We start from the raw sequence: 19783 nt of genomic DNA, 5'->3' as shown, positions 1-19783 counted from the left end.
GGGAAGACCTTTATCTCTCCTATTCTAAATGACAGACTTGCTGGATAAAGGATTCTTGGCTGTGTACTTTTTCTGCCATTCCTTTCTGGCCTGCCAAGTTTCAGTAGATAGATCCGTCACTAGTCTTATTGGTCTCCCTTTACATGTTAGAGTGTGTTTATCCCTAGCTGCTTTCAGAATTTTCTCTTTATCCTTGTATTTTGCCAGTTTCACTATGATATATCATGCAGAAGATCGATTCAAGTTGAATCTGAAAGGAGTTCTCTGTGCCTCTTGGATTTCAATGCCTTTTTCCTTCCCCAGATCAGGGAAGTTCTCAGCTATGATTTGTTCAAGTACATCTTCAGCACCTTTCTCTCTCTTCCTCCTCTCGAATCCCTATTATACGGATATTGTTCCGTTTGATTGCATCACTTAGTTCTCTAATTCTCCCCTCATACTCCTGGATTTTTTTCTCTCTCTTTTTCTCAGCTTCCTTTTTTTCCATAATTTTAATTCACCTATTCTCTCCTCTGCCTCTTCAATCTGAGCTGTGGTCACTTTTTTTTATTTTGCATCTCATTTATAGCATTTTTTAGCTCCTCCTGACTGTTTCTTAGTCCCTTGATCTCTGTAGCAATAGATTCTCTGTTGTCCTCTATACTTTTTTTCAAGCCCAGCGATTAGTTTTATGACTATTATTTTAAATTCATGTTCTGTTATATTGCTTAAATAGTTTTTGATCAATTCGTTAGCTGTCGCTACTTCCTGGAGTTTCTTTTGAGGAGAATTCTTCCGTTTCATCATTTTGGATAGTCCCTGGAGTGGCGCAGAACTGCAGGGCACTTCCGCTGTGCTCTCTGGAGTAAAATGTGTTGGTGGGGGGGGCCCACAGTCAGACCCGATGTCTGTCCCCAGACCACCTCTGGGGCCACATTCAGACTGGTGTGTACCTTATCTTCCCCTTTCCCAGGGGCAGGACTTACTGTGGAGTGGTGTGGGCCCTGTCTGGGCTACTTGCACACTGCCAGGCTTGTGGTGCTGCTTCTATGGGATCTGGTGTATTAGCTGGGATGGATCTGCAAAGTGCACAGGGGTGGGAGGGGCAGGCCTAGCTCCCTTTGCCGATGGTGGTCCCCTGCGGGAGGGGCCCTGCAGCACTGGGAGGGGGGCAGGCAGACCCATCTTATGGATGGATCCACAGAAGCACAGCGTTGGGTGTTTGCATGGGTGCAAGCAAGTTCGGTGACAGAAACTGGTTCCCTTTGTGGTTTCGGCTGGGGGTTGGGCAAGGGAGATGGCGCTGGCCAGCGCCTTTGTTCCCCGCTGAGCTGAGCTCTGTCTTCCAGGGCTCAACACCTCTCCCTCCTGGTGTCCTCTCGCCCTCCCGTTCTCCCAGCAGAGCTCTTCCTTTTTTAACATTCAAGATGTTAAGTCCCACTGGCTGTCAGAACTCACGCAGTCTGGCCCGTCCGCTTTTGCAAGCCAGACTTGGGGGCTCTGCCTTGTGGGCGGGCTGCCCCTCCACTGTCCAGCTCCCTCCCAGCAGTCCACGTAACACTCACCGCCTCTCCACCCTTCCTACCCTCTTCCGTGGGCCTCTTGTCTACACTTGGCTCTGGAGAGTCCATTCTGCTAGTCTTCTGGTGGTTTTCTGGGTTGTTTAGGCAGGTGTGGGTGGAATCTAAGTGATCAGCCAGACGCGGTGAGCCCACCGTCTTCCTAGGCCACCATCTTGTCTCAGAAAATATAACTTTCAGGAAACAATGGCTTTGAATGACACATTAGACTGGATGGACTTAACAGATATATACAGAACATTTAACTCAAAAGCAAGATAACACACCTTGTTTTCAAGTGCATATGGAACATTCTCTAGGATATATCATTTGTTTTGGCCACAAAATTTAAGAAGATTGAATACCAAGCATCCTTTCCACCACAATGATGTGAAACTAGAAATCAGCCACAAGAAAAAAAAATTGAAAAACAAACAACCCACAAGCAGGTGGAGGTTGAACAACATGCTATTAAACAACCAATGAGTGAATGAAGAAATAAAAGAGGAAATTTGAAAATACCTTTAGAGAAATGAAAATAGAAATGCAAAGTTTCAAAATCTTTGGGACTCCCAAAAAGCAGTTCTAAGAATGAAGTTTATAGTTGTACATGCCCATCTCAAGAAACAAGAAAAATCTCAATCTACCTTACACCTAAAGGAACTAGAAAAAGAAAAACACACAAAGCTCAATGTTATGGGAAGGAAGATAATAAAAATCAGATTGGAAATAAATGAAATAGAGACAAAAATAGAAAAAAAATCAATGAATCTAAAAAGTATTTTTTGAAAATATTAAAAAAGATAACTTTTAGCCAAATTCATCAAGAAAAAAAATGGAGAACCCAAATAAATTAAATCAGAAATGCAAGAGAAGTAAGCAAACACCACAGACATCCAAAAGATTATAGAAACTACTATTAAAAAGTATATACCAAAAAATTATATCCCCCAAAATTGGACAATCTAGAAGAAATAAATTCCTAAAAATGTATAGTCTTCTAAGACTGAATCAGTAAGAAATAGAAAATTTGAACAGACCAATTGCTAGTAATGAAATTGAATCAGTAATCAAAACACTTTCAACAAAGATGCAGGACCAGATGGGTTCAGAGGTGAATCCTACCAAACATTTAAAGAAGTGTTAATACCTATTCTTCTCAAACTATTTCAAAAAATAGGAGAGGAATGGGTGCTTCCAAATTCATTCCATGAGGCCAACATAACGCTGATACCAAAACAAGTTGAAGACACTACCAAAAAATTATAAGTCAATATCCTTGATATACATAGATGTAAAAACTTTAACAAAATTTTAGCAGCAAATTCAAAAATACTTTAAAAATATCATTCACCATGATCAAGTGGGATTTATTCTAAGAATGCAAAGATGGTTCAATATTCACAAATCATGGAAGATAGAGGGAGAAGTGCTAATACACAATTAAACCCTTCCAAAAGGAAGGTAGAGGGAGATGAAGCAGAAACAAATGGGAAAAAAATAATAGATGCTAAATTTTAGAACTGATTAAAGAATCAATCCAAATATTAAACAATCCAACTCCAAAAATCCCAGGCAAGATAAATAAAAAGAAGCCAAATCCTAATTACATCACAGTGAAAGTGGCAGAACACTGAAGGTATAATAGACAGAATGCTTTCAAAAATAACAATTAGAGTGACAGATGACTTCTCACTAGCAACAATGGAAACCAGAATATAGCTGAACACTTTTAAATGTACCAAGAGATTTTAAGATATTTTTAAGAATGAGTAAAAAGGATATTTTGGGAGGTAAGAATTGAGAGAAAGATAATTATTAAGAATACAACTTGGGGGTAAGGAAATAACTATAGTTAGCATATCTGAGAGATAAAAAGGAATGAAGAGCAAAGTTATCCAGAATGTGAGTAAATAAAAACAAACACTGATTATTTGTAAACAAAAATAAAGTCTTGTGGTTTTAAATATGTGGACTTAGGATATATGAAAATGATAACATAAATTGGGAGTGTGATTGAAATTCAAGTTTTCTAGGGTCTTTGTTTAATTGGAACAAAAGATAATTTTATTAACTTTAGAGCTTGTTAAGACAAACATGCATGTTACAATTTCAAGAACAAATATAAATAGAGTATATAGCTTCCAAATTGCTAGAGGAGAAAAAATGACAAGGGAACTGGCTGATGATCTTGAGCCCAGCCAGTTAGCTTAACTGGTTAAGGCCCACCACAAGAAAGACTGCTTCTGTGAGTTTTATTGTATATAGAACAGTTGACTTACTGAGAGAACATTTTGTTTTATGGCTGGACAATTTGGGCCTTAAACTAAGGTAAAATACCTGTTAAGCAGGTATAATTAAATTATTGTTTGAGTAGATATAAAAAAAATAATGTGTTACTTCCAGCACAAATGTATCACTACTACTTCAAAAAGTACTCAGACCACATGACCTTTTCAACAGTGAGGTCTCTTTACAGACCAAGAGTTATCCCTGATTCTTAGACCTATTGTATGGAATATACAATTCTTGGGACTCCAATTATCCTAAATAACCACACTTCCTATTTCAATGGCATTTTGTATACACAAATAGTACTTATATGATCTCATTCAATTTCCATGGAAACTCTTAGAGGCAGATGTTAATTGATGTTATAAATGAGGAAATAGAGGCTATACAAGTTGAAATAATTTGTACAAAGTAAACTAGTAGTATATATAGACTTCAAACACTATTCTGGCTGCCTATTAAACCCTCTAAAATATTCCCAAGTTGCCACTTGACTAAATTTCTCCAAAAGAAGTTTAATCATAATGTCTTATAAAATATTTAATATTCAAGATGCTTATTTTCCTATACCATAAATTGTCTTTCTAACCCATCACGCCCATGATATATATACACTGTATGTGTTTACATGTATATGTGTATACATTTCAAACTTCCAAACTGAGTTCATTTCAGGGAGGTAGCAAATATCGATTCTTGATAAATAACTATGAAGAAGTGATTCAATAGTTCAATATTGTATATCCTTCCCTTAGTTTTCTTCTTTCAAATTTCTTAAACTGCTCTTCATTTCATCTACAAACATGCTCATATATATAACAACAACAACAAAAAATTGTTTCCTGGCTGTTAAGGTATGAATTGTTAAAATTCAAGCCAAGTATGGCTTCTTAGAAACTGTTTACTGTTTATTAATAGTTTTTGGAGTATTTTAATGAAAAGATAGTACAAATAAAATATTTATTAATTGGTAATTAAATTTTAAGTGATATACCAGTTTTGCTGAAATTTTAGAAATAAGTATTTTTAAACATCCACTGATTTACAAATCAGATCACAAATCAAATAAATGAAATTGATTCTCTGCTAAATAAATATCAATTGGTGTATATTTTGAATAGATCTTTTAGCCTTGCACAATTTGTTAATATCATGCATTGGTAATTTGAAAAATATTGGTTCACTAAGATATGTAGAACTTCCAAATGTTGATATATTTTGTTATACAACATCAAAAACTCACAATAATTAATACCACCATCAACTTTATCAGATAAGTCTTTAAGTATTAGAAAGCGGTCAAGAATGCAATAATACAAGTTTTCCAAAATACTAATTTTTGAAAACTCAAATTTTATCATTGGCAACAAATACTGTTGGTTGTCTTCCTCCTCATTGAAATGTTTGAAAAAAAAATCTGCAAAATATCTAAGTCTGAAAAAACCACAGTTTGTCAGTAGTTTTTTTCAAGTAAAAAGGTGCTTATGAAACTGCATTTACTTGCACATAAAACTCTTATGAAAAGTGACTTTGTCAGTTTTATCCTAAACAAAAATAACTTGAAGATTGTTTTTCACTTGAAAAATAAAAATTTGTACGTGAAATTCTCTTTTAAAAATGACTTCAGCTTATTTTTTTCATTTTTTAATTATGAATTTTTAAAAATTTACATCCAAGTTAGTTAACATGTAGTGCAATAATGATTTCAGGAGTAGAATCCAGTGATTCATTACCTATATATAACACCCAATGCTCACCCAACAAGTGTCCTCCTTAATGCCCCTTGTCCAATTAGCCCATTCCCCCACCCCAAACCCCTTAGCAACCCTCAGTTTTTTCTCTGTATTTAAGAATCTCTTATGGCTTGTCTCCCTCCCTGTTTTTATATTATTTTTGCTTCCCTTCCCTTATGTTCATCTGTTTTGTATCTTAAATTCCACATGAGTGAAGTCATATGATATTTGTGTTTCTATAATTTCACTTAGCATAATACCCTCTAGTTCCATCCATGTTGTTGCAAATGGTAAGATTTCATTCTTTTTGATTGCCAAGTAATATTTCATTGTATATATTTACTACATCTTTATCCAATCATCCATGGATGGACATTTGGGCTCTTTCCATATTTTGACTATTGTTGATAGTGCTGCTATAAACATTGGGGTGCATGTGCCCCTTCAAAACAGCACTCCTGTATCCTTTGGATAAATACCTAGTAGTGCCGTTGCTGGGTTGTAGGGTAGTTCATTTTTAATTTTTTGAGGAACCTCCATACTGTTTTCCAGAGTGGCTTCACCAGTTTGCATTCCCAGCAGCAGGGCAAAGGAGATCCTCTTTCTCCACATCCTTGCTAGCATGTGTTGTGCCTGAATTGTTAATTTTAGCCATTCTGACAGGTATGACTTGGTATCTTATTGTGGTTTTGATTTGTATTTCCCTGATGATGAGTGATGTTGAGCAGTTTTTCATGTCTGTTAGCCACCTGGATGTCTTCTTTGGAAATGCGTCCATTCATGTCCTTTGCCCATTTCTTCACTGGATAATTTGTTTTTTGGGTATTGAGTTTGATAAGTTCTTTATAGATTTTGGATACTAATCCTTTATTTGATATGTCATTTGCAAATATCTTCTCCCATTCCATCAGTTGCCTTTTAGTTTTGCTGATTGTTTCTTTTGCTCTGCAGAAGCTTTTAATCTTGATGATGTCCCAATAGTTCATTTTGCTTTTGTTTCCCTTGCCTCAGGGGATATGTTAAATAAGAAGTTGCTGCGGCCAATGTCAAAGAGGTTTTGTCTGTTTTCTCCTCTAGGATTTTGATGGCTTCTTGTTTTACATTTAGGTCTTTCATCCATTTTGAATTTATTTTTCTGTATCGTGTAAGAAAGTGGTCTAGTTTCATTCTTCTGCATGTCACTGCCCAGTTTCCCCCAAACCATTTGCTGAAGAGACTGTCTTTATTCCATTGGATATTCTTTCCTGCTTCGTCGAAGGTTAGTTGGCCATACGTTTGTGAGTCCGTTTTTGGGTTCTGTATTCCGTTCCATTGATCTATGTGTCTGGCTTTGTGCCAGTACCATACTGTCTTGATGATTACAGCTTTGTAATACAGCTTGAAGTCTGGAATTGTGATGCCTCCAGCTTTAGTTTTCTTTTTCAGGATTGCTTAGGCTATTAGGGGTCTTGTCTTGTTCCATACAAATTTTAGGATTATTTGTTCTAGTTCTGTGAAGAATGCTGGTGTTATTTGGACAGGGATTGCATTGAATATGTAGATTGCTTTGGAAGTGACTTCAGCTTCTACATAAACTCGTATAACATTTAAGTCACCTCTGACATAATTTTTCAATTGCAGCCCAAGAAAATTCTTCATAAGATATTAAAGTAATACATTTCAGAACTTAACAAGCCTCATTTTTGGTAAATATATTCTCACTGAAACCCACTTTCTCTCCTTTTTTAAATGTAAAATGTAATGATCATAGACATTAAAAGTTATCCTTTGCTGAATAGAATCCTGCCTTTATGTTCATTATTCTATAAATCTGGATTTTTAAAGACTAATTTAAAAAGAAATAATACTATTTGTAACATTCTTTCTCTTTTCTTGGCCCTAGAAAATATTCTAATAATTTAAATCTCTGAAATTACACACCCTTCCATTTCCCAGACCTATGCTCTAAAGCCTTCCTCATTTTTTTGTTTATCCTACCAGATAGCTTCCTTTACTGACATTACTGACACCTCATTTCTTTTCCTACCATAGTCCTCTATTAGATCTTATTTTTCAATGGAATTCAGTTTGGGAACTATGGCCACAAAATGTTTGTTTGCATGGCCCTTTGGATGAGCTTGATTTAGGGCAATGAAAATGACACATTTTGAAACCAGAATGCTCTCTAATACATATTTGTTTTTCTATTTTCTGCATGAAAATTTGAAAGATAAAATTTGGTTATAGAATGTATTTCTTATATGTGCAAACAAAGCATTTGTAATTATATAGATAAGATCTTAACAAATATCAGGAATTAATGTCAGATTCAGAGAAGAATTTGAAAATATTGCTGTTCCATTTTAAAATGTTAATGAATTAGTCATTAAGGGAGTGCAAATTAAAACCACAAGATTCCACTAACCCATTAAAACCTCTCAATAAAATGGAAAATTTTACTAGATAAATAGAATCAGTCATAGGAAACTTGAAGAGACCAAAGATTAACTTTTGTTCAACTAATAAACAAGAAAAGATACTACACTTGTAAAAATAAGTTAATGACACATATTTTTGTAACATTGACAAAAATCTTAAAAAGACAGTCTATTTTTGGTGAGTGTTTAGAAGGCAAATAACTGTCATAGATAGTTGATACAAAAAAAAAGGGTCGCTAATATTTTCTTGTGAATAAGTTGCCAGTGCCAATTAAAAACCTGAAAAAAGTTCTGGTCTCTGAAAATGCTCTTTTAGAAATTCTTCCTAACAAACTAGTTAAAGATATAAATTAAGATTTTGTTATAAGAATGTTCGAGGGGTGCCTGGGTGACTCAGTCAGCTGAGCGACCGACCTCAGCTTAGGTCATGATCTCAGTTTGTGGGTCTGAGCCCCGCTTGGGGCTCTGTGCCGACAGGTTGGAGCCTGGAGCCTGCTTCAGATTCTGTGTCTCCCTCTCTCTCTGTCCCTTCCCCGCTCATGCTCTGTCTCTCTCTGTCTCTCAAAAATAAATTTAAAAAAATGTTAAAAAAAAAAAAAGAATGTTTTAAAAGTGAAAAATAGGGGCACTTGGGTGGCTTAGTTGGTTAAGCATCCGACTTTGGCTCAGGTCATGGTCTCACGGTTTGTGGGTTTGAGCCCCGCATCAGGCTCTGTGCTGACATTCAGAGCCTGGAGCCTAGTTCAGATTTTGTGTCTTACTGTCTGTCTCTGCCCCTGCTCATGCTCTGTCTGTCGCTCTCTCTTAAAAATAAACTTAAAAAAAATAAAAGAGTGAAAAATAGGAACGATTCTAGATTTCCTTGTATAAATTTTATTATATGTATATATGATCATTTGAAATTAATTTAAGATTCAATATGTTAATGATACAGTGTTGGATTTTAAAAGCTAGTATTATATTGCAATGGGATCGGCAAAACACAACTGTACACAGCAATATGGGTGAATCTCACACAAATGTTTCAATAAAAGAAGTCAGTCATAAAAAATACAAATCAAAACCACACTCAGATATCACCTCACGCCAGTCAGAGTGGCCAAAATGAACAAATCAGGAGACTATAGATGCTGGAGAGGATGTGGAGAAACGGAAACCCTCTTGCACTGTTGGTGGGAATGCAAATTGGTGCAGCCACTCTGGAAAACAGTGTGGAGGTTCCTCAAAAGATTAAAAATAGATCTACCCTATGACCCAGCAATAGCACGGCTAGGAATTTACTCAAGGGATACAGGAGTGCTGATGCATAGGGGCACTTGTACCCCAATGTTTATAGCAGCACTCTCAACAATAGCCAAATTATGGAAAGAGCCTAAATGTCCATCAACTGATGAATGGATAAAGAAATTGTGGTTTATATACACAATGGAGTACTACGTGGCAATGAGAAAGAATGAAATATGGCCCTTTGTAGCAACGTGGATGGAACTGGAGAGTGTGACGCTAAGTGAAATAAGCCATACAGAGAAAGACAGATACCATATGTTTTCACTCTTATGTGGGTCCTGAGAAACTTAACAGAAACCCATGGGGGAGGGGAAGGAAAAAAAAAAAAAAGAGGTTAGAGTGGGAGAGAGCCAAAGCATAAGAGACTGTTAACAACTGAGAACAAACTGAGGGTTAATGGGGGGTGGGAGGGAGGGGAGGGTGGGTGATGGGTATTGAGGAGGGCACCTTTTGGGATGAGCACTGGGTGTTGTATGGAAACCAATTTGACAATAAATTTCATATATAAATAAAAAAATAAAAAATAAAAAAATATATTCTATTTACTTAAAGTGCATATGTCAACTACACTTAAAAAAACTGTAAACAGATAAAAACAATTTATGTGGTTAGAAGTTAAGATAATGTTTACCTTTTGGGGAGATAATGTAGGGAACAGGGGGCATCTGGTAATGGTCTTGATACTGATTTTGATTAATGGATATGTTTATGAAAATTCATCCTTCAAATAACAAAAGCCAAGGTTTGCTTGTACTATGCTCTAGAAAGGAGTGGGAAGTGATATAGACAAGTTATTATATAACATAAATATTTACAATAAACCTCCTTGGCCTGATTTTGTGTCCTCATACAAGAGAAGATACCTACAATAACCAGGTTATTCTCCCCTTATCTCTTCATTCATTCAATGAAGTTAAATTTTGAGAATTTATGATGCACCAGGTCCAGTTGTAGTTCATGATGTGAACAAAACCAACAGGTCACTGCTCTAACGGAACTTTTATCCCAGTAGGGAATATTAACGATAAACATTCTAACATTCCATTGAACATTAAAATATATCAGCCAGTGTTAAAAGCTATACAGAGAATTTTATAATGAAAGATAATGGTGATTATGTTGCTGCTTAAGACTAGGTTGAAAGAGAAGGCCTAATTGTAAGAGATATTTAAACAGAGAAGTGAAAAGAAGGAACCAGCAATGAAAAATTGAGATTTTTAAAGAAAAAAATGACTTCCGGGTTTGAATTCAGGCAGCTGGGTGGATCAGTGTTATTGTGTATATAGAAGTAACAGGAAGAGCAACAGGCTGACACAGCAGGGTAAGGAAGGACTGCTTTTCTCAAGTGTGAAATAAGTCTTTAGCTGCTTTTGAATGAGTCTGGCCTTGATATCTTTAAAATGGATTTGAAGGATTGAAGTCCTGAAAAAGCTAAACACAGTTACAGAAGGGATTAGGATTAGAGAATTAGGCAGAAGCAAATTCATATAAAATTTGAATCAACCTAAATCAACTGAAAGCTAGTTGGGAGATTACTTAAGAGGAAATGTTAAACCAAAATTTGTTATTTCAGTAAGCAATGAAGATATAGTTCAAGATACTTTTTCCTCATTAGTTGGGTGATTCGACATTCCTGTCTAAAGGTATAATATTGTCTTTCTGTGGCTTAAGGCTATTCTGTAAGGTTGTTACTGGTCTCCGTTTGTGGTCCTTTTGTTAGCTCTGGGATTGATTTATTGCAACTGGTACTCTAGAGAAGACAAATTCTATCCCTTCATGTATTGAACATGGCAATAGTCACTGGGGATATAATGGTGATAAGATTGTCTCCTTCCCTCAAGAGTCCCACCTTCTGGAGTGAAATAGGGACAAGTAAATTGTCAATGAAAACACAAAGGGTTGGGGCACCTGGGTGGCTCAGTTGGTTAAGTCTCCAAGTCTTGATTTTGGCTTAGGTCATGATCTCACAGTTGTGAGATCAGCCCCGTGTTGGGCTCCTCCCTGAGCATGGAGCCTGCTTGGGATTTTGTCTCTCCCTCTTTCTCTGTCTCTTCCCTGGTCTTGCTCTCGCTGTCTCTCTCTGTCTCTGTCTCTCTCTGTCTCTCTCTCTCTCTCACACACACACACACACACACACACACACACACACACACAATAAATAAACAAACAAACATTAAAAAAAAAAAAACCACAGGTGGTTAAGTGTTACCCTGAGGATGAGAATGAGGTAACGTGAGGGAACTGAACCCAATCAGAAGGGGGACTGGAGAAGTTAGGGACTGCCTCCAGGGGAGTGACACCAAGTCAAGACTAAAAGTATGAGCGTGAGTTATCCATGTGACTGCAGGATGTGGAAGTGGAGAGAGACTTTCCAGGAGAATGAAAGCACTTCACAGACCAAGAATGAGAGATCCCGCATATATTGAGATAGGGTGCATGGAACCGAGTATATACAATGTGAGAAGGTATGAGACTTGAGATGGGAGTGGTAAGCAGGAGATGGAACATGAAATACATTCAGTCATATCATGGGCTTGAACTTCACACCAAGTGCAAAGGAGAGTGACCAGATCAGATCTGTACTTTAGAAAGACTCTGGCCACAGGCTTAAACAGGTTGGAAACAGGGCCACATTGCTAGCATGTATATCTTGTATGACGTAGAAAACAACTTGTGTGAATTAGAAGAATGTGCTCCTTCAACCTTGATCTTGAGAGCTAAGTTTTGACTGTATTTTGTCCTTGTTCTCCTTACCATCAACAAGACTAGATGTCTTTGGGCAGGGCATGATGGAAAAGGATTATGTAGGAATCCAGGTGAGAGGTGCTGGGAGCATGAACTAAGGATAGAGGCAGGCTTTTTGAGGTGTTCAGAATTGACGGGATTTGATGACTGATTGGATGTGAAGGGTAAGAAAAGGGAATGGGAAAGTTTGTGTATTTTTATGTGCATTTGAATATTCATCACTTTATTCTGCCCTCTCTCTTCTTTTATTCTCTCTCCCCAGGACACAGTCCTGTTCTCCAGAGAGAGCTCAGGGAGCTAAAGGAGGATTTATGTCAGATATGTAAACAGGTAAATGCATTTGGGATTTAGAATACTGTATGAAGAGTAGAGAGCAGGACACAAAAGAAGGGATGGTCCATTCTTCCTGAGAGTTGGGAAGGCAGCCAGGAGAGTCAGTAGGAGTAGAATTTTAAAAGAGGGGCATATGGTCAGAAGGCACACAAGGGAAACTGAAGATGCTGAAGTTAGAAGTGGAGAAGGATGAGGGGAGTGTTGTGCTCTTGACAAAGACCCAGAGATGTAAAACAGTGTGGACTTTTGGGAAAACTGAAAGTCTGACTGATTGAAGCTGTGACACCAATGGACACGGTGTAATAAGAGGGAAGTAGAGTTAAGGGCCAAATGACTGGGTCCTAATATTCATTTGACAAATATTTTGGTGCTTTTGTGCTAGGCACCTGGTAAAAGTGATATATAAACAGGCATAGTCTTTGCTTTCATGGCATTTAGACTTTCTTGTGAAAGCAGTATGGGGCTAGTATAGTCTTTCTCTAGTTCCTTTGGGGGTAGTGTGGTAGATGTATTGGGGAAGGTAGACTGAAGACAGACAGATCAGGTAGGGATCATCTTTATCCAGGAGATGGTGATGGGCACTGAACTGAGGCAGCCTCACTGAAGGTGAAGCAGGGAGAGAGAAAGGTTAAGGAGATGTCACTGATAGGACTGGTTGACTAATTGGATAAAAAGTGTGTGGAAATTGAAGGGTCAGGGTTGGCCTTTTGGTCTCTGATTTAAATGACTGAGTGGCAAGATATTTTTCTCTCATTGAGATAAGGCATTTAGAAGGAGGTGTGGGTGAAGAAAATGAATTCAGTTTTATAGAATTATTTTGTTTCCTGACAAAAATTGATAAATTTATATCCAGATTGTTCTCTAAACTTCTAAACTACCCATCTTCCAGGTTGGCTCAAAATTGTGTGTGTGTGTGTGTGTGTGTGTGTGTGTGTGTGTGATATTCATGTTGATGGCACAGAGGGTGGAGGTGGAACAGGAAACTCAATAGGACTTTTCTTAGTAGTACTATCCTCTGACATTAGACTCTCTCAAATCTGGAAAGCAATGATTTACTCTGTAAAGGAAACTAGCTGATCAAGGTACTAAATACATTTGAGACATTGTATCTACTTGGAGAAAAGCAGAAGATTTTCACAGTTGTTAGTTCCCAGCTTGGCCAGACCTTCAAGTTATGAAATAAGTCATGGCTCTATGTTTATACCACCGAATTCCTAGTTTCCAGTTTCTCACATACCTCTAAAACAGTTTTATGTAAGAGCCATTCCCTTATTTCTTGGCAACCTCGTGACAACAAATAGCAGGACACACAATGTGAGGTACTCTGCTTACATTCCCTGTGGGGCCAACCCTTCAGGAACTAATGTACTGATCATCACATAAATTATTAAAGCATGGTAGTGGGATCGTATATCACATAACTTATTTGTAACAAATATTATTTGAATAGGTATTTTATTAAAATGTTATTATAGGTGCTAAGGTTTTAAGACAACTTCCTGGTTCATGGAGCAATATAAAGTTATTTGCAAAGAATACTTATTTTTTCATATGTTGACTTTAAAGGTAGGTCTACTACATGAGGATATAGAGACTGTACTTTGTGAACCTGCCATTCATGTAAGGTATGATTTGAATGGATCCCTTTAGAGTTGTGTATGTGGCGGTCCTAGATAATTTTTAGGATTCTATGGGGAAAAAGGATAGAAATTCGTGGAAATGGGACCAATACTAAACATAAACCATGCTGGGCACCAGAAGTAAAGGCTGATAGTAGGAGGTAGGGCTGACTGGAGATGAAGACAAGGACTTGCCAAGAAGGCCTGCATGGAAAATGACTGGGCCTTTGCCTGCAGAATGGAGAATGGATGGTGAGGAGGTAAACACAAGTGTTTTCTACGAGAGGGAAAAAAGTGGAAAGACACTAGGAGTTTAGTGGCTAGGGAATGGGTCTGTATATTAGTTGGATTGTCACCATAAATTTGTACAGTGATATTGTTGAATGTGATCAATCATTATAAAATCTATTTATTGAGCAGTATTAACTCACTGGGATATAAGCATGAAAAAAATGATGTTTTCCAGTAGCTATAATGAGCTGTGTTCTATTGAGGTCCCCTATCTCTTTGGGTAGCAAAATCTCTTACTGTCTTCATAGCCCAACTCCATGAGTATTGTCAATTTTGGATATTCAAACAGTTTTGGTTTTACGGTTAAAACTCAAATCCTGTTCATTTTTAAACTTGTATCTTTTATTTGAGTTGAAGTTTTCCCCTTTCTCTTCCTCTAACGCAGATTTATCTTTGGTGACTTGAAATAGTGGTAGCAGAGGGTATATGGGCTCAGTCCCAATTAGCTGCCTCTCCCTTTTCCTAGGGATATTCTATTTAAATCTTGGGTAGGAGGAATAGGAGATGCCAGTGTCTTGAGCCTCTCCTGCTGTTGTGTGGTTTCAGATGTCACTCAGAGTGGCGTGTGTTCAAAGCTGGTCTCTAGCAGGTTCTCTTAGGTGGGTCCTGTAAGGCTCTTCTCTCTACACAATTTCTTGGCATAGGAGATCCAACTAAATTATACTGTCATCTTCTGGAATTCCCCTCAGTTAGTAAGAAACCGTATTCTTTAATGCATCAAACATGCATGAAATCCTTAGTGCATGCAGGTGATTCCACTGGCAGACCTCTCTTTTTCCCCTTCTCTCTCTTGCCTGTTTCTTCAGTCTTGCAACATCTAGAACTCTGCCCATCTAGTGGCTCAACAACAATGTTGGTATAAATTACCATCTCTTTTTTTTTTTTTTCAACGTTTATTTATTTTTGGGACAGAGAGAGACAGAGCATGAACGGGGGAGGGGCAGAGAGAGAGGGAGACACAGCATCAGAAACAGGCTCCAGGCTCTGAGCCATCAGTCCAGAGCCCGACGCGGGGCTGGAACTCACGGACCGCGAGATCGTGACCTGGCTGAAGTCGGACGCTTAACCGACTGCGCCACCCAGGCGCCCCTAAATTACCATCTCTTAATTTATGTGGCTTCCTGAGATTTACTACCAACAGACCAACCCCCTTTTCTTTCTCCTAGTTCTCTTCTTATACTGGGGAATGTTTAGGGTACTGGGGTTGGTGATAGCGTAGCTTGGCTGACCCAGTGCCTCTCCCTTACTGTAAGAAGATATGGCTGGCAATATCCTGAGCTTGAAATCTGGGATACATGGGGTGCCTGGGTGGCTCAGTTGGTTGAGCTTCCGACTCTGGCTCAGGTCATGATCTCACAGTCTGTGAGTTCACGTTGAGCTCTGTGCTGACAGCTCAGAGCCTGGAGCCTGCTTCAGATTCTGTGTCTCCCTCTCTGACCCTCCCCTGTTCATGCTCTGTCTCTCTTTCAGAAATAAATAAACATTTAAAAAAATTAAAAAAAAAAAAGAAATCTGGGATACATAGATCACTCCATTCTTGGAATCTGGAACACTTCTTGTTCTCAGATTTGGGCCTTCATAATTGATTTCAGAAAAGTGGAATCTGGGTAAGTATGAAATTTTATTCTTTTTCAATAGCAAAGGTCCCATAATGAGGACAAAACCAGTGTGTTCCTGGGAAATCTGACTGTGAATGGAGGGTCAGATGTGTGAATGGTGAGGATTTTATTTGTGATGGGCTTGATAAATCTCTGTAACTTAATGATGCTTCAGACCACTTTGAAAACATGTAGTTATTTATATCTTGTGATTTGCTTAATGTTTGGCTTTCCTGCAAGGCTGTAATCTCCATGAGGACTGAGAGAGTATGTTTCATTCACCACTTTTCCACAGCACCTTGCTGCAGAATGATGGCTATTAGTAGGAGCTTCATAAACTGACTAACTGACTGTTGGACAGGTGGTTCTCAGTGTTAAGACCTCTGAGTTTGGGACACAGTAGTACAAAGCTTCTTAACATAAAAGCTGCCATACACCTGGGTTGCTCAGCCAGTTAAGTGACCAACTTTGGCTCAGGTCATGATCTCATGGTTTGTGAGTTTGAGCCCCACTTTGGACTGTGTTGACAGCTCAGAGCCTGGAGCCTACTTTGGATTCTGTGTGTTTCCCTCTCTCTGCCCTTCCCCTGCTTGTGCTCTGTCTCTCTCTGTCTCTAAAAAATAAATACATGTTAGGAAAAAAAACAAAAACAAAAACAAAAACAAAAACAAAAAAAACAGGTTAGAGTGGGAGAGAGCCAAAGCATAAGAGACTGTTGAGAACTGAGAGCAAACTGAGGGTCGATGGGGGGTGGGAGGGAGGAGAGGGTGGGTGATGGGTATTGAGGAGGGCACCTTTTGGGATGAGCACTGGGTGTTGTATGGAAACCAATTTGACAATAAATTTCATATATAAATAAAAAAAAATAACTTAAAAAAAAAAGAGAGAAAAAGAAAAAAAAAAAAAAATAACCCCCCCCCCAAAAAAAAAAAAAAACAAAAAAAAAAAAAAAGCTGCCATAAACTGAGCACTAACTATGTTCAGGAATGGGGCTGATTACCTCTCATTTTCTAATAGGATTCACACAACACTTGGAGGTGGGTACTAGTATCTGATTTTTAAAAAAGACAGAACTAAGGCTTAACCATAGTTCAATTCTATACCAAAGTCTGTCTCCAAATACTTAAAAATTAAAAAAAAAATTAAATCAGTTTGTATATATGGAGCTTAAAATATCAAATATTTCTATAGTACTTATCATAAAACATAGCAGTTCCTTGTTCTACAGATCAAACCTCTCTTAACCACACATTACTTCTCCCAATTTCTGCTCCTTCTATATGCTCTATTTCACAGTCAAGATTCTTGAAAGGATTGTGTTTACATACTTTCTCTGTTTATTTACAGCCCATTTTTCCTTTACCATAATTGGTCTCATTAAGGTCATTTGTAACTTTGTGTTATGCTTAATGGCTACCCCTGAGCTTCCATGTTCTGTATTCAATGCCACCAATGTGGAGTGAGTAATCAACCAGGTCACAGAAGCGCATAACCTCCTGCCTGTTGTCTTTTAAAACTATTTATTTTAAAATGTAAGTCATTTTATTTATTCATATATTTATAATTACTTTGTAGTTATTTATATATTATTTATAAATGATTTACTTATTACTTTATTATTTATTTTATTATTAGTCTGGGGGAGGTTCACACACCTCCATGTAAGGAAATTCCTTGCTATTCCACAGCTGTCATTTGTTGCATTCTTCCATGTCTGATGTGGCCTTTCTGAGGCAAGTTGGAGAAACTAGGCTACATTTCCCAGAAACTGAAGGATTTTGGGTTAGAGTTGGTCAAAAGAGACATTTGCTTGAAATCTGAAAGTCTTCTATATCAGCCCCCTTCACAATATTATTCTGTTTCTTGGTCTGGCTAAGCTTCCAACATCTAACACCAAAAACCAATTCCAGTGCTTCAGGGAGGCTTGGTAGTAACTTTTTTTCTGATCATCCAACTCCTTCAGTTCTTTACTTACACAGCTTAAATCCTTCAATAAATTCCCTGCTCTGGAATATTCATAGTGATCCTCTTTCCCTGATGGAACTCTAATACCATTGTTGTTTCAGTTATCTATTACTGTGGACCAAACTATCCCAAAGCTTAGTGGCTTGAAACAACCATTTTATTATTTTCATGATTCTCTGGGCTGACTGGGCTAAGCTAGGTGGCTCTTCTGCTGGCCTTACTTGAAGTTTGGTGACTGACTATGGAGGAATCATCTAGAGGTTTGCTCATCTAGTGCTATGGACTGAACCATTTGAAAACTTAGTGGCTTGAAACAATAGCCATTTTATTTTCTCCATATCTTTTGGTTGACAGGGTTTAAATGGGAGTTTTATTTCTTGGTCATGCTTAGAGTCTGGTAAATGCAATGGAATCACCTTATGGTTTGACTGGGAAGTAGAGATTTTGGACTCTTTCTTTCTCCATACACTCTCAGAACCTCTTCAGTAGTCTCCCCATCACCATAGCTGAATTTTGTATATGGAAGCTCAGGGTTCCCAAGAACAACAAATAGAAGCTTTAATCATTTCTGCTATATTCTATTAGTTAAAGCAAGTCATTGAGATGCCAAGATCTAATGTAGGAAGTGACTACACAAGGCCATGTTGTGGTGTAATAATAATGATAATGATAATGATAATGATAATAATAGTTGTGGATCTTTATAAATCATTTTGGAGACGAGCTACATAATTTTCTATTTGGCCTACAGTAGGCTTGGTTCATTGCCATGTTACTTTGAGCTGTGCTCTTCCTAGACCCATTTTATGCTATGCTGGTGTCATAGTGTGTGTTCATCAGGCACTATGTTTGGGTCCCACATTTATACATGCTCTGTTAGAATACTATGGGCTGAAACACCAGCCACTACAAGTAGCATGAATAGGAGCATCAGAGGGTACTTCCCTTCGTCCTGGTTGAGCAGCTATGATTGTGAATGTATACCATCACTCAGTATAACAAGTTGGATAGACCCTAGCCTGCAGGCATTTAGCTTGTGACACTGCCCACTGCCTGCCTCTAGGGGCAGCAGCCAGTTGGATGGCTGCTGGTGTGAGCTTTTTTCTATTGACAAATCCTGCAGTCATTTGATTCTCTAAGGCTGGTACAGGGGTTGTCCTCCTCCACCTTAGGGCTGCCTCTTTTCCTTTACTGGGACAAATTAGGTTTATTTTTTGTACCTGGATTCCCTGTCAGAGGTGTTGATCCTGAGGTTCCTTTTCTAACCCTGATACTTTTTTGTGATTAACTAGATCAACTGTTAGATTATGAATGATGCCATGTGACCATAATAGAAAGCCTATGCAGAGATCCCATATTGTATATGCTATTACTAGTTTATTCTAGACTACAGCTAGAGTTGGCTTCACCGGCATGAGATCTGTGCATTTGCACAAAGAACAGGTCTGGTTCAATGCTTTGGCATTGCTATCTTGATATTCTTGTTAATTTTTGAACAGGGGTCCCTCATTTTCTCTTTTGCACTAGGCCCTGTAAACTATACAGCCTGTACTGACCATAACAATCGTATCCAGTTATTTTTCTGATTCTTACTAATTCACAATTAGCTACAGAGGTAGATCTGGAAATAAAACTAAACTAGGGTCTGACCTGGAAGGTGAGAGCCCACTACCAAGACCTATTTGAGCATAGCTATTGTACTGGTGCATCAGGGAGGGTAATAGCCAGGTTGGTGGGCTTTGCCTTGTAAGGAGTGGTGAGGTAGGTAGAAAGGACATAGGGAATGTCTGGCTGTCATGTATTATTTCTGTTGCCAACATAGAATTTCAGGCTTTTATTCCCCTCTTGGTAAAAGACCAGGTGTCTTATACTTACTCCTTTCCTACATTTTCTCCGTAAAGCATGTTAACTATGGCTTACCACTGTGCTGAAAGAATTTCTATTCAAGAGAATAGATACTTTATG

This window comes from Herpailurus yagouaroundi, unplaced genomic scaffold, assembly GCF_014898765.1.
Source record: "Herpailurus yagouaroundi ecotype Mexico unplaced genomic scaffold, PumYag 77, whole genome shotgun sequence".
NCBI classification, from domain to species: Eukaryota; Metazoa; Chordata; class Mammalia; order Carnivora; family Felidae; genus Herpailurus; species Herpailurus yagouaroundi.
The sequence above is the reverse complement of the archived record's forward strand: the minus strand, read 5'-3'. Positions refer to the sequence as shown.